General features: G+C 38.6%; 1 long non-coding RNA gene across 1 annotated transcript; it reads left to right on the forward strand.

Annotated features, from left to right (window-relative positions):
• Positions 1 to 5,940: 5,940 nt before the first annotated feature.
• LOC143039228 (uncharacterized) lies at positions 5,941 to 6,725 on the forward strand. Its single transcript, XR_012967629.1, has 3 exons — positions 5,941 to 6,182; positions 6,269 to 6,390; positions 6,520 to 6,725. It is a non-coding gene; the product is annotated as an uncharacterized LOC143039228 (long non-coding RNA).
• The last annotated feature ends 8,935 nt before the right edge of the window (positions 6,726 to 15,660 follow it).

Here is a 15,660-nt window from a genome sequence, read left to right on the forward strand (position 1 = left end):
ATGACATTGAAAATATAGATATGATGAGCCATTCAATACAAGCCTCTGTTATAGAACTGATTAATGAATGCAAACGTGATGTTTTTCTCAATAAAGATACGTCCAATATGAAAAAAACTAGGTCTACGCCTAGGAATGATGTTCCAACGGGATGTCTCAACCCCTCCAATGTAAACATAAATCAACAATTACTAAATCTAAATATGTCTCATATAACAGTAGTTTAAACACATATGCAGACACCTTGACACCCAACAAGTTATTTGAACTCCAAGCCAGACTTCCCACAATAAAGCACCATATCATAGCCATAAATGAAGTTAAACCCAAACATTTTAAGGAGAGATTAAAACAAGATTTTGCTCTTGAAGTCTTTACCAGCTATGTCTGCGACCTTAACCCAGGTACTGGTAGGGGTAAAATAACGTATGTACACGAAGCTCTTAATAAGTCGGTCTCCCAAGTAAATTTTTTGCCAGCATTTAATGAAGCAACTACGTTAGAAATAAAGCTGAGAGGAGACAAATTATTACTAGGATGTGTGTACAGGAGCCCAAACTTGCATGATACAAATAATGATGCTCTTAACAACTTGTTTTATTCTATCTGTGGAAATTCTTATAGCCATGTGTGCATATAAGGGTGACTTTAATTTCCCCCATACAAATTGGAGTATACTTAATACACCAGATCATGAGAACTCAAATGAAGCCCTTTTCTTGCAAACAGTCCAAGATTGTTTCCTGTGCCAGCATGTGGACCAACCAACCAGAGCTCGGGGAACTGACACACCCTCAGTGATTGACCTAATTTTTACCAATGAAGAACACATGGTCTCTGAGCTACAGTATCTTGCACCACTTGGATCTAGTGACCATGCACTACTGGTGTTTAATTACCACTGTTATACAGATTTTGGGTCAAATAAAAGAGTCTACCTATATAGCAGAGGGGACTACAGTGCAATGAGAGAAGCACTCCTAGAATCTGAGTGGACACAAAACTTTGAGAATGACGTGAACAACCTGAACACGGAGGACACCTGAAAGATAATCACAGACAAACTACTAGACTTACGGGCTAAATATGTACCAATACTATCAGGTGTAGATAAACCTAAGTGGAAATATGAATTCCCCATTTCAGATGAACTCAAGGCCCTGATTAGAAGTAAAAATCAAGCAAATCGCAAGTGGATTGCCAACAAGTACAGAGGGGATGCTGAGGAATTTAGATTAAAATATATAAGACTAAGGAATAAATGCAAACAAATGAGCCACAAAGAAAAGCGTAGGTATGAAAGCAAAGTTGCAGGACAATCAAAGATACAGCCCAAGAAATTTTGGAAGCTTGGCAATAGCAAATTAAAAACTAAGTCTGGAGTAGCACCCTTGCTGTCAAACTCAGAAGACCCCTCAACCATTTGTCACAATGATAAGGATAAGGCAGAGATACTGCAGCAGCAATTTGTATTGGTATTCACTAACGAACCCATCGGGCCTATCCCACAACCTCCTGGGCATATCGATATTGTTGCTGTTGCACCCTATCTAGATAGAGCTAACGTCTTCAAAAAATTGAGCTCCATAAATACTAGCAAGAGTTGTGGCCCAGATGAAATACACCCTAGACTTGTCGAGGAGTTAGCAGACCTGATCGCACAGCCTATCACTGTCCTCTATCAGAAAAGCTTAGATTACAGGGAACTGCCTCTGGACTGGAAGGAGGCCCTGGTTGCACCTATTTACAAGAAGGGGTCAAAGAAGATTGCATCTAATTACCGCCCAATAAGCCTAACTTCAATCTTGTGTAAGAATCTGGAGTTCTTTATTCGGGAGGCAAACATGAACCACCTTACAGATATCAATGCCATCTCCCCTAAGCAATATGGATTTATACATGGACATTCAACAGTATTACAATTGCTGCATTATTTGGACTATTGTTCTGAGATTATGACCAGGGGAGGAGTGTTGGATGCTATCTATTTGGATTATGCTAAGGCATTTGACTCCGTTCCACATCGTCGACTCCTGGCTAAACTGGAGAGCTATGGAATAAGGGATAAGCTATATTCGTGGTTGGAGAGCTTCCTTATTGGAAGGTACCAGACTGTTGTGGTCAATGGGGATAGGTCCTCAAGAGCTCCGGTCCTCAGCAGAATCCCCCAGGGGAGTGTCCTCAGGCCCACACTTTTTATCATATACATCAATGACCTGTGCTAAGTGCTAAGATGACAGGGAGGGTGGAGGGGTGTGGAGTGTATTCAGGGATGGAATGGGTGGGAATGATTTTATGCCTTTTTCTTTTTGGCTACCCCCCTTGTAAGGGGGAAAAAGCCTTGGTATATGTATGTATGTACATCAATGACCTGCCTGAGACCATTGACTCCAACATATACAGTACATGTTCGCTGATGACACAAAGATTACCAGACAAATCACCAGTCAGGAGGAGGACTACTTACTGCAACAAGATCTGAACAAAATACAGGATTGGTCAAGTGATTGGTTGCAAAGCTTTAATCCCAACAAATGCAAGGTTATCACTGGGAGCATTTGAAAATATTATGTACGCACATCGGTACACTATTTATGGACAAGAACTTGAACATGTGGAAAGCGAAAGGGACCTTGGCATTACAGTAGATTCTACATTAAAATTTGAAGAGCATATTCATGGGAGGATAAAATTGGCTAACTCGATGATAGGCCTTATACGCAGAGTCTTTTCCTATCTCATCCCAAGTATGTTCAAGCCCCTATATATTTGTAAGAACCCACCTGGAATATGCACAATCTGCATGGTCACCTAGGTATAGGAGTCTTGAAACAAAGATCGAACAAGTCCAACAAAGAGCAACTAGTTTGGTAGATGGTTTTGGACAGATGAAATATTCTGATCGACTGAAGCATCTCGACTTGCCAACACTCAAATACAGGCGATTATGTGGGGACATGATCGAGATGTGGAAGCACATTAACATATAACAGAGAGAAATCCTCCCAGCTTCCTTCAGGCCCACTGACAGACCAAGTCGACTACACAGTAAACAACTATTCCGACATCGTCCTAATGATGGGATATATCAAGATCTAAGAATATAAGGTCTAACCACTTCCGACCGAATTTCGAGGGAGTTGGCGCAGCGAGCCCGTGAACGTCACTTGGCTGTTCAAAGTGGGGTTAGCGGGTCCTATAGCTGTCAGTTGAAGTTGGTCCGTCGTTCGAAAATGACGTCGCCTTCGCTCGCACCGCTCCACTCAATTATTTATATTCTGACAAATATTATATAAAATATATATATATATAATATATATAAAATATTATAGTTCCTGTCTATATATATGAATATATATGATATATAATATATATATATAATATATAAAATATTATAGTTCCTGTCTTCCTTGGCGTTTCACAGTTTTCTTCAATGTATCACAAAGAGAAAATGGACGCATCTAAATGACGTCAGAAGCTGCGCAGAACTACTCCAGCGATTAGACCTGTTTACTTAGACCTTGGGATGTATGGTGCTCATCATAATAGCTTTTACCATCGAGTAGTCAGGATATGGAGCGGACTTCCGCCTGAGGTTGTCGAGGCGGAAGCCGCTTGGATTGCCACTGGAGAGACTTCAAACTTAGATTTGACCCGTCACTCACTCCGCCAGAGCCACGAGTTATAGTTTAAGTTTACCTTGTGAGCTCAGCGAAGAGTTGTCTCCTCAACTGGTCTGCGTAATATGCTTAAGTAAGTAACTGTTATTATAACCGTTTATACACTAAAATTTTGAAGGCAATGTATATATGTATATAAAGTAAAAGATTAAAACAAGAATAAAACGCAAAATCCGCAAATTAATGCACCTGATGTATATACCTACTATTAACAAAGGGATGACTATTTCCTATAGGAACCATTTTTTTCTGATAGTGGTGTAAGATTTGCAAGCCACTCGTTAAAATCAAACGATTCCTTCTATTGAATTGGGTGAATCAAGTCATCGTTTCCACCAACTCGTTCACTGGTGTTTGCTTACACCCTAAGATTATGCACACGATTTGCCAGCATCGCTCAGAATCCTTGATGTATCAACTAATCGAGAAAACTCACAAAGTGTTTTTTTAAAGGAAGTAATATAATTTCCTCAAAATGTACTTACTCTAAAAAAAATCTAATCTGTGATTTTTCTCGATTACTTGATTCATCGCCTGCAAATGGTCTAGAATCGCTTGTAAAGCGATTCTTCGGTTGGTTTCCATCCAAAACTTGACTTAGCCTATTCGTAAGGATTTTGGAGAATACTATATACATTTGATAGCAAGCTAATCGGTCGGTAGTTACTATAGCATTGCACCATGAATCAGGAACGCTTTTTCTTTGCGTAATTATTGGGTGAAAAACTAAGCGAACTTAATATGAACTTCTTTCCCTGCGTCTTTCAACAGATCTATCATCGATACACCATATTCCCCAGATGCTTTCCCTCGTTTTGTGGAGAATATTATGACTTCCGACAGATTTCCCATCTCTTTTAATACGAAATGTTGACATACATACATACATATACCAAGCCTTTTTTCCCTTACCAGGGGGATAGCCAAAAAGGACAAGGCACAAAAACATTCCCACCCATTTCATCCCCGAAAACACTCCACACCCCTCCACCCTCCCTCCCATCTTGGCACCTCCTAGATGACGGTGACGAAATGTTTACGGTGTAAGATAATCTAAGTGACCGTCCCACCGAGTTAATACTGGGATACTCTGCGTGAACTTGTAAACTCTCAACACTACAAAACTACGTACCTGTGAAGGGCAGGGAACTCATCGAACCCTGAAACGTATAATGGCATCACAAAGCATCATGTATCTTTATGAATATGTAATTATTATATTCTTCATATTGGTTTGGATATTTCATGTAACTCAAGTTATGACTTACCGTGGCCTTGGGGCCACTTGGAAATCTTCTTCGTCTTTGTTCTGGTTAATGACGGTGATGTGCGTAACGAACTTCGGGCGTGGCATGGAGGGTGAGTATGGGGATGGGAAAGGATATAGTTATGCTGAGGGGAATGGTTCTCTCACAGAATCCCCTCACTGGTTTAAGACACGCTTCGTCGTATATGCACTTCACACATGATTTATATGAGGTCTGTGATTGGGGTGAATTCATATTATCCCCTAGTCACTAATCACTAACACTTTGGTCAATTACATTTCTTGTCTCGGACTTGTCTTGTCCTCAACTTGAACTCAACCACACCAAACTTCCTGTTTTGGCGCCAGCGGGGCCTCTCTTGGTGCCGAACGCCTAGTGACCTTTGGCCTCTCGTTGCCAAAGGTCTATGGGAAGTACACCAGAACCAATACTCAAGACGGAGAAGACACCAAGTGGTAAATAAAATGATTAATAATGAAAATGACATATCGGTAACTCGACATTCTTGAGAGGGGTTAGAACAACCGGCTTGTGGTAACTAAGGGGTGTCGAGTCCTTACAAAATGCTTTATATAATATTTTCGTATATAGAAATGATAGGCCACTCTATCTAAATGGAAAAAGTAAGACTGTATAACTTGTTATGCATGTTTTCATATACTAAGTCTAGAATACAAATTTCATACAGCTTGATATGCTTAATTGCTGTATTTCAATCTTAATCCTAATTCTACAGCTATCAATTCACTAAATTAACTGAGGCCGTAACCACAGATGTCTATATTAATATGTAATAAGAGTCTATTTACTCTAAAAAATGCCTCTGTAGGGATTTATTCCCGACACGTTTCACCATTTTTTTTTTATCGAGAAAACGACAGACTACTATATATCATTTACACGTTTTCTTTATCCCACCAATGATTTGAAGTTATTTACATAATCTCAGAATAGCTTATTGTGTTCTTTTCAATATTGTCAGTGCTTCAGTCAAGTACGACTTTTCGTTCGTTCCTTTGCCTTGCTGGCGTTTATGTCTGGAACCTACGGTAGGACGCACAGAAACTGCGGCAAGCAAGAATAACAAGTGACTCACGAAAAAAAGGTTCTGTTTGGATGCATTTTACTGTAGAAAATCAAACACATACCATATGCCGGCTACGCAAGTTGTAGTTATATTTCCGCGGGGAAAGCACATCTAACTCGAGAAAAGTTAAACAGCAAATAACCAACGGTACGTTTAAAAGATGACAGACAGCACGAGCATTCCTCCCCACCCCCACAAAGTACGTGAGCAGTAACATTTCTTACTTCCACCAGTACATTACATCTGGAACAGCAGCTACCAGCAACAACTCGAGCACATCCTTAGAAGAGCAACCACAGATGAAAAGGCAGCGGCAAACTTATGGATTTGTTTCAGGTCCCACGATGCCCTTACAGTGAGTAGAGCGAGATAGACCAGTCCTTTGTTACAGTGATTGCTACAGATTTTCATCTATTTTCTGTTGTGGAAGACAGATGTATTAGTACACAAAACCCCTTAATCCAACTTATGTTCTCCCCAGCAGATCCACAATATTCCAACCTAACCTGCAGGAGTGACGTGCCAGAGGATGGCGCGGTCGTGTGAATCATGGAATGCTATGAAGGAGGCCTTTGTTCAGCAGTGGACTCAGGATGGTTGATTTGATGGATTGATCGATTGAACCCTACCTAATGTATCATAGCCAAACTAACCCAACCTAATGTATCACAGCCAAACTAAACCAACCTAACCTAAACCGATTTTAACCAAACTAACCTAACCCAACCTAATGTATCACAGCCAAAACTAACCCAACCTAACCTAATCTGATTTTAAAACTAACCTAATCCAACTCAGAATAACATAACATAAACTAACCTATTCTAAGTTAACCAAATGTAACCTAACCTGAATCAACTAAACCTAACCAAACCGTAATTTGCCTCGTCTTACAAAATTTGCTCGAAACTGGTAACTCTCCTGAGATTTCCTCTCAATCGAAAAAGCTTTTGTAGTAAGAACCTCGGTGCCAGGTCTAGGATCGGTGCATATTAAATAAAGCATCATATGTAACGATTATAGTGCCCAATCAGATATAAATAAGAACAAATGTTCTTCAAAATCTAAGTTGCATACGAAATTAACGAATTCTTGCTGTTCACCGTTTAGTAGTACAGGGCAGGATAGTGAGATGGGGGAAAGGGAGGTGTTGGGCAGACCCACTTGCTCGGTACAGTTGTAAATGAAATGAAAAGAACGACAGGATAGGTAAGATGGGGAGAAGGGGGATTTGGGGGGTTAGACGGTTAGTGTAGGGGAAGAATGAAATGGAAGGAAGTTTGAGTTATGATAGGTGTCAGACCCACTTGCTCGTTTTTTATTTTTGTTTTGTTAAAATGGGATTGTAATGTTTAAACTAATCTAAATTGACAGAAATATAGACAAAAATAATTCATACTTATATTTAACTCTTATTATAACCATTTATATACTATAATTTTGAATATATATGTGTATTTACCTAGTTGTATTTTACGGGAAGGGGAGCTATGCTTGTGGTGTCCCGTCTTCATATCTCATTTTATTTTAACTATTTTTAAATTCATGTATTGTTTTTGCACACACTACTTTCTCATCTAACTTGTTCCAACTGTCTATTACTCTGTGAGGAAAGCTGTTCTTTTTCAGATCTCTTCTATAGCTGTCATTTTTATTTTCTTTCCGTATCCTCTTGTATTTCTATCATCCCATTTTATCAGATTCTCTCTATCAGTAATTTCTATGCCTTTCATGATTCTGTAAATAGTTATCAAATCTCCTCTCTCTCTTCTTTGCTCTAGTGTCTGTAGTTCAAGTTTTGCTAGTCTCTCTTCATATGATAGTTTTGAGAGTGTTGGTGCCAATTTTGTAATTGCTCTTTGTATTCTTTTAATTTTTTTTATACATTTTTTTTGTATTTGGTGACCACATCGTTGCTGCATATTCCAATCTTGGTCTTATCAGAGTGATTAGTATTTTCTTCACCATTTCTTCATCCAGGTATGTAAATGTCACTTTAATTGTTCTTATTAAATTATAAGTTTCTCCAAAAATCTTATTTATATGTTTCTCAGGTGACATATTATTCATAACAATGACTCCCAGGTCCTTCTCATTTTCTACTTTTTTTATTCCTTCTTCTCCCAATTTATATGATCCTGTTATTCTGTTCTTGCTTTTTCCAAATTCCATTATACTACACTTTTTAGTGTTGAACTCCATCTCCCACTTCCTACTCCATTCCCATACTTTATTTAGATCACTCTGTAGTGACTCACAATCTTTTTCCGTGTTCACTTTTTTAATAGTTTTGCATCATCTGCAAAGAAGCTCATATAACTTTCAATTTCTTTATCCATATCATTAATATATATAGCAAACATTATTGGGGCCAGAAATGATCCTTGTGGAACACCACTTATTACTTCATCCCATTTTTTCTTTCTTGCAAAAAGTCTTCCATCCATTTAAGCAGTTTGCCCTGTATTCCTCCTTCAGTTTCTAATTTCTTAAGCAACTTCTTATGTGGTACTTTGTCAAAAGCTTTTTTTAGGTCTAGAAATGCACAATCAGTCCATCCATCTCTTTCTTGTATTATATCTATTAGCCTTGAATAGAAACATATTAAATTGGTGATGCATGATCGTCCTTGTCTGAATCCAAATTGCCTTGGATTTAGCACGTTGTTTTTTCTAAATATTTTACCCATCTACTTTTGATAATTCTTTCACAAATTTTTGCTATTGTACTTGTTAGAGAGACTGGTCTATAGTTGGTAGGGTCTTCTTTATTTCCCCCTTTATATATATAGGTACTATATTTGCTTTTTTCCAATCTTCTGGAACTTTTCCTTCTTTCAAGGAACTATTTATTATGCTATGTATTTTGTCTGCCAGTTCATTCCTGCATTCTTTCAAAATCCAGTTTGCTATTTCATCTGGTCCATGCGATTTTCTGACATCAAGATTACTCAAGTGTTTCATTATTTCATTCTTTGTTACTTCTATTTCTTTCATAGGGGGAACTTTCTCTTTCCATTTGATCTCTTCCGGTTGTATATTCTCTCTTGTAAACACTGATTTAAAAAGCTTGTTCATAATTTCCGCCATTTCTATTTCCTCTGTGTATTCAACTCCTTGTCTTAATTTCTCCAAATCTTGTTTGTTTTTCAGTTTATTGTTTACAAATCTGTAGAATAGCTTTGGTTGATCTTTACATTTTTCTATGACATCTTTTTCATATTTTCTCTTTTCCTCTCTGCACACTTGTGCTTATTCATTTCTATAACAAGTATATATTTTCCATTTGTCAGGTCTTTTGTATTTCTTCCATTTGGTCCAAGTTTTGTTTCTTTTGTCTTTTAACTCCCTACAACTTTTGTTGTACCAGCACTTTACGTATTCTTTTTCTTGTTTTTGTCTTGGGACATACTTTTCCACTCCTTTTTTATAAATTTTTGTCAAAATATTCCATTTCTCTTCCACTGTTGTTTCTTTGTATATTCCTTCCCAGTTTTCTTTTTGAAAGAATTCTCTTATATGATCAAAGTTTGTTTTTTTCATACATCATTCTTCCTTTTCTATATTGTTAATTTCTTTTCATGTATTTTTCCTCATTTAGTTCCAGTTCAATCAATATGTGGTCACTTTTACTTATTGGTGTTTTGTATTCAATCTTTTCCACTGTTCTAGGTTCAGATGTAATTATTAAGTCTAGCCTCGATGGTTCTTCATTTCTATACCTAGTGTTCTCCTGTATCCACTGTGTCATTGTATGTTCAATAATCATCTCAAGTAGAACATTTCCCTATGAGCCGTCTCCACCCTTTACTGTTATCTCTTCCCAGCAGACTTCTTTGCAATTAAAGTCGCCCATCATAACTATTCTTCCTCCATCTTCCATTATCTTATTTAATGTTATCCTTGTGTCCTCTAACATACTTTTATGTTCACTCTCTTCCCACGAGGCTGTTTTTGGAGGCACATAATTTATCACAAACTTTCTGCTCTTCTTTTCTCTGTCTTCCACTTCGATCATAATCATCTCTACTGTATTCTTTCCATATGTGACACAACCTCACATTTATATCCTTCTTAGTCAGGAACATAACTCCACCCCTTTACTTTGTCTCTCTGTTTCTAATCCAATAATTATATGCATCATGTCCTACACTATTGGGTGGTAGTGGACCTTTGAATTTCGTTTCTACAATTCCCATTATGTCCGGTTCTTTTTCATTCAATCCTGTTATTAATCCATCTATATTTGTGTAAGACACTCCTAGTTTTCTGCCACTTCCATTGTATTCTCTGTTTCCCTTTTGTTTTTCTCTATTGTGTCGTATTTCCTTACTTTCATATTCACTACTCTCCAATAGAATTTCTCTTTTTCTGACTCTGTTCTGTTCTTGTTTTTTTCCTTAGCTTCATGTCTTTTCATTTTTTCCTCCTCTCTTTCCTCTTTATTCATTTCTCTTTTTATCCATACCTTTTTATATTGTTCACTTAATACCAGTTTCCCTGTTTTTGTTAAGATATTCTCTGCTGTCATTTGTGACCTGAATTTAATCTTAATTGGTCTGGTCTTATCTGTACTATACTTTCCGAGTCTATACATCTCTTCAATTTGTTTCATGATTTCAGGTTCATCTTCCTGAACTAATTCTAGTAAACTGCTTACTTTTTCTTTTTCCTCATTGATTCTTGTGGTTCTATCTAGGTTATGTTTCTCTTCCATTCTTAATATAATTATACATTTCTTTTTATCTGCTAAGTCCCTTACTATATTCTCCTTCTGTCTCATCACTTTAATAACTGAGTCTTCAGTTTGTTCTTTCATTTGCTGTTTAATTATGTCAGTAAATGCAACTTTACTGTTTTCTTGGATTTTTTTCCAACCCTGTGCTTCTTTTGCTATGGCCTCTTTGTTGTCTTTATTATTCCTCTTTAATTCTTCATTCTCCTCTTTTACTTCTTTTAACTGTCTTTTTAATTCTTCTATTTCATTAGTTAATTTTTTTATTGCTTTCTTTAGTTCTTCCAATTTTTCAACTCTCTGCGCAATCTTGACTATATTAGCGAACCTAATCTCCCAATGTTCGGTCATTTGTTCAAGTTTTTCCTTTAGTCTTGCTAATCGGGGGAGGTTGGTATCCCCCCCCCCTTATTAAATCCCTGGAAATTATTATCCTTACCTTCCATTGTGCTGCTCTTATCTATATTTCTAATCTTTACATTTTTGTTAATCACATCACCAAAATCATCGGTCCTTCGCTTGTTTACAAGATGCCTGGCCTCCTGGACCAAGTCCTCCCCTTCCTCATTTCCTTCCATTTCCCTCATTAATCCCTCCCCTTCTCCTTTTTCCTCACTTTCCCACGACACCACAAGCTATCCCCTTCCCTGTAAATACAATTGGTACTTCCTTTGCGTTGAGGTCCACGAAAATTTCACTTTTTCTTCAGAACTCTAATCCTCGCCGTCCATGCGACGAAAGTGTGTGTGGGTGTGTGTGTAGATAAAATAAAAAGGTAAAACAAGAGTAAAATACATTATGTGAAAATTAAACTACGCACTGTATGCACTTTCTATTGAACAAAGGGATGACTATTTTCTATATGAACCATGTTTGTTTTTTTATGTAAGATTCTCGAGCCACTCGTTCAAATCAAACGACTCCTTTCTCTGAATCGGGTAAATCGAGTCATCATTTCCATCAACTCGTTCGCTTAGCGTTTGTTTACACCCTAGCATTATACATATGTATGTTATGACAACATCAAGCGGGACATCGTAGGACTGAGCGAAGTCCGAAGAACGGAAAAAAAATCTAATACAATTACAGGGTGGTCACCACCAGTTCTACTATAGAGGTAAGGACAAAGAAAGACCTAGTGGAGTAGGATTCTTGATTAACCGAGAGGTTGCTGGTGTTTGTTGTTGTTGTTGTCATTCCCTAGACTGTCTGTCTGAGCAGTCACGTCTCCCCAAGGAATGCTACAGCCGAAACTGGATTTTCCCACAAATCCTTTATAGAGTGTATGTTGTGTTGTTTGCGTGCATGATTGTGTATAATGCAGTCTTCCATTATGTGTTGTATGGTATGGGGTGAAGTGTTACATCCTGGGCAGCTGTTCACAATGCGGTCATCCAGCCTCTTCTGGTAGCTTAGAAGTGCTGGGTGGTGGCCGCACCACAGTCTGGCCAAGTGGACTCTGTCCTTTCGTGGGAGAGAGGATTCAGAAGGGTGGTTGCTGGTGTTGTATGGTCTTGTCCAACATATGGTTAAGTTTCAGATGAGAGTGATGGTAACGTGGTTGGTAGTTTGAGCGGCGTTTCGGAGGCTTAAGATAAACACGGCGGAGCAGCGTAGCTCTGTCTCTCTGTGGTCCTCTTCCTCTTTATTTTGTGACAGGTGTTTATATACATGGCTCGTGGCTAGGTTGCCGACGAGATATTATTTATTTACAAGATGCTGTTTTAGCAAATATTAGAGATCAGGATAGGTTTTAAATACTTTACAATTTGCTTATACATATATACAATGTATTACAGTTGTCCGAGGTTTGGACAGGATGGACATATCCCATAGGAAAAGAGATTTCAATATTAATGGCAATATCGCTTGGGTTTTCTGAGGTGTCGGTATCGGCGTCCAGGTGCTGGTTGTAAGGTTGACGCCCTGGTCTGAACAATAGAGACTTGACCATAGATGACCGTGGATGACCCTTCTGTGACAAAGTGAGATCAGAGCACCCGTTGACTCCTATATGCACCGAGATGCATAGTGCAGTGCTGATAGTATATGAAGATCTAGGAGATTTTGGTGGTAGATTACATCTTCTAGGAGGTCTAGACGTTAACAGTTGCTCGGCATACACCAGTGTCCGTCCTCGCGACACCTTGAGATTTGAGATCCACATAGGCTTGGTGCATGAACTGTTAAGGAGATAGAAGAAAGAGGGGTGTGCCTAGGTGAAGGGGTTGACCTTCCCTGAGTGGCAATGGTGATCTGCACAGATAGAAGGGAGATAACTTGGTTATGGCATGATAAGATGAACATGAATGATGAATATTGGGTTTGGAAATAGATGCCTGTATTTTTGTTGGGGCTGACAATAGAGACTTGACCATAGATGACCGCGGATGACCCTTCCGTGACAAAGTGAGATCAAAGTACCCGTTGACTCCTATATGCACCGAGATGCATAGTGCAGTGCTGATAGTATATGTAGAGGCGGTAGATGAAGATCTAGGAGATTTTGGTGGTAGATTATGTCTTCTAGGGTAGCTTGGATTGTGATTATGCTGTGTAAAATATACACTAAAAATAGCTGAGGTTTATGTACCAACTTCGCAGAGTTCAGAAGATGAAATTGACTCCTATGATGATATAAGTCAGGTAATGCATCAAGAAAAAAGTAAGTACACAATGATAATAGGCAACTTCAATGCTAAAGTGAGGAAGAAAATGGGAGATGAGTCGTGCATTGGGAAGTTTGGAGTAAGTGAAAGAAATGACAGAGGCGAGATGTTGGTCAATTTTGCAGAGTACTACAACATGAGGATAATGAACACTTTCTTCCAAAAGCGTGTAGGTCTTAAATGGACGTGGAAAAGTCCAAATGGAACAACAAAGAATGAAATAGACTTCATATCAGGAGATGAGACCAAAAGCGTTTGCAATGTTACGGTGATAATTAAAGTCAACATAGGCAGTGACCATAGAATGGTAGGTTGCACAGCTAAATTCAGTTTCAGATCCGATAGAAATAAACTAATTTTAAGAAAGAAAATAAGCCTCGCACAGGTTAAGGATAATAAGAAATTTCAGTTAGAAATTAAAAATAGATTCGAAGCTCTAAGAACTAATCGGCAGAGAAAGTAGGAAGTACAAAAAACATAAGAAAACAAATGCTCCAAAGCTACAAATGATCTGATTAAAAGAGGAAGGACCATGCAGAAAGCAGGAGAGATGAAATAGAGTAGAAGTAAACAGGCTTATCAACAAAAGGCAGAGATTAGAGAAAAGAATGAGAAACATGGATGAAATAGAGGAATCTATTCGAAAAGGTAAGAGTGTTAAAGGGATCGAGAGTAGACATGCTTTAGGAAGACAGCAAATGATATGTTTGAAAGATGGAAATAGAGAAATAATTAAATGCAGAGACAGAATGGTAAAAAGAGTAGAAGAATTTTACCAAGAGCTTTACTCGTCGAAGACCGTAGTTGAGTCAGTAAATTCATGTGTAGACACTAGTAGTGTACCAGAGATTACAAAGGAAGAATTAGAATTTGCTCTAAAAACTAACGAGGAAAAGCACATGGGGAAGATGGTTTATCTACGGATCTATTGAAAGACGCAGTTAAATTAGTTCGTATTAACTCAGTTGTACACCCAGTGCTTACGTAAAGAAAGTGTTCCTGATGCGTGGTGCAATGCTATAGTTATTTTGCTTCATAAAAAGAAGACCAGAAGGACCTTAGTAACTGTCGACCGATTAGCTTGCTATCAAATGTATATAAAGCATTCTCCAATGTCCTTACAAATAGACTAATTCAAGTTTTAAATGGAAACCAACCGAAAGAACAGGCAGGCTTTAAGAGTGGATATTCGACTCTAGACCATTTGCAGGCAATAAATCTACTAATTGAGAAAATGACAGAATACAATAGACCTTTGTGTTTAGCTTTTGTAGATTACGAGAAGGCCTTTGACTCGGTAGAACAAGTAGAAACCCAGCTTGACTCAATTTAATTCAAACTTAACGATCCCAACCTAACAGAACTCAACCTTAATTTACCCCTGATCTAACTTACCTTTACCTAACTCTAACCAACTTAATCTAACCTAACCCAACCCAACTAATCTAACTCAACCTAACCCAACTCAAGTTTACCTAACTTAACCCGACCTAACCTAACCCAACCTAAACTAATATAACCTAACCCTACCTAACATTAGCCAATTTTAAACAAACTAGCCTAACCTAACCCAACCCTAACCCAAACATAAATTGATATAACCTAAGTTAACCAAACGTAACCTAAACTAAACCAACAAAACCTAACCTAACTAACCCAACCCAACCTAATATTACATACATACATATACCAAGGCTTTTTCCCCCTTACAAGGGAGGTAGCCAAAAAGGGAAAGGCATAAAATCATTTCCACCCATTCATCCCTGAATACACTCCACACCCCTCCACCCTCCCTCTTATCTGAGCACCTCCTGGATGACGGGTCATCCCTGCACCTTGTCCACTGCCCTGGGTCAGAAGCAGTGTTGCAAGACACAGCACATCCACAGCAAGGCCGCTTCATTAAATCGGCGACCCCCCCTCTCCGTCCCCCCATTGCATAAAAGGAGAGGACGGGGGGAAATCCCTTCAGGCTGCGTCAAATTTTGCTCACACATACTACCTCACCGCCCATTCCACCTCATGCAATCACAACATCATCCATATACAACCATTCTCCATTTATCCCTGTCTTCTGTCCTCTCCCGTCCTTCCTCAACAGACATTCCCCTCTTCCCCAAAGCCCCCTTCACCCCATCCATCCACCTCATCCTAGGACGTCCCCTCATGTTCACTCCCTCCACATCTGCCTTCCATACCACTTTTACTAGTCTTTCTTCACT

This window comes from Oratosquilla oratoria, chromosome 26, assembly GCF_046742065.1.
Source record: "Oratosquilla oratoria isolate Oo_2021 chromosome 26, ASM4674206v1, whole genome shotgun sequence".
Classification (NCBI taxonomy): Eukaryota; Metazoa; Arthropoda; class Malacostraca; order Stomatopoda; family Squillidae; genus Oratosquilla; species Oratosquilla oratoria.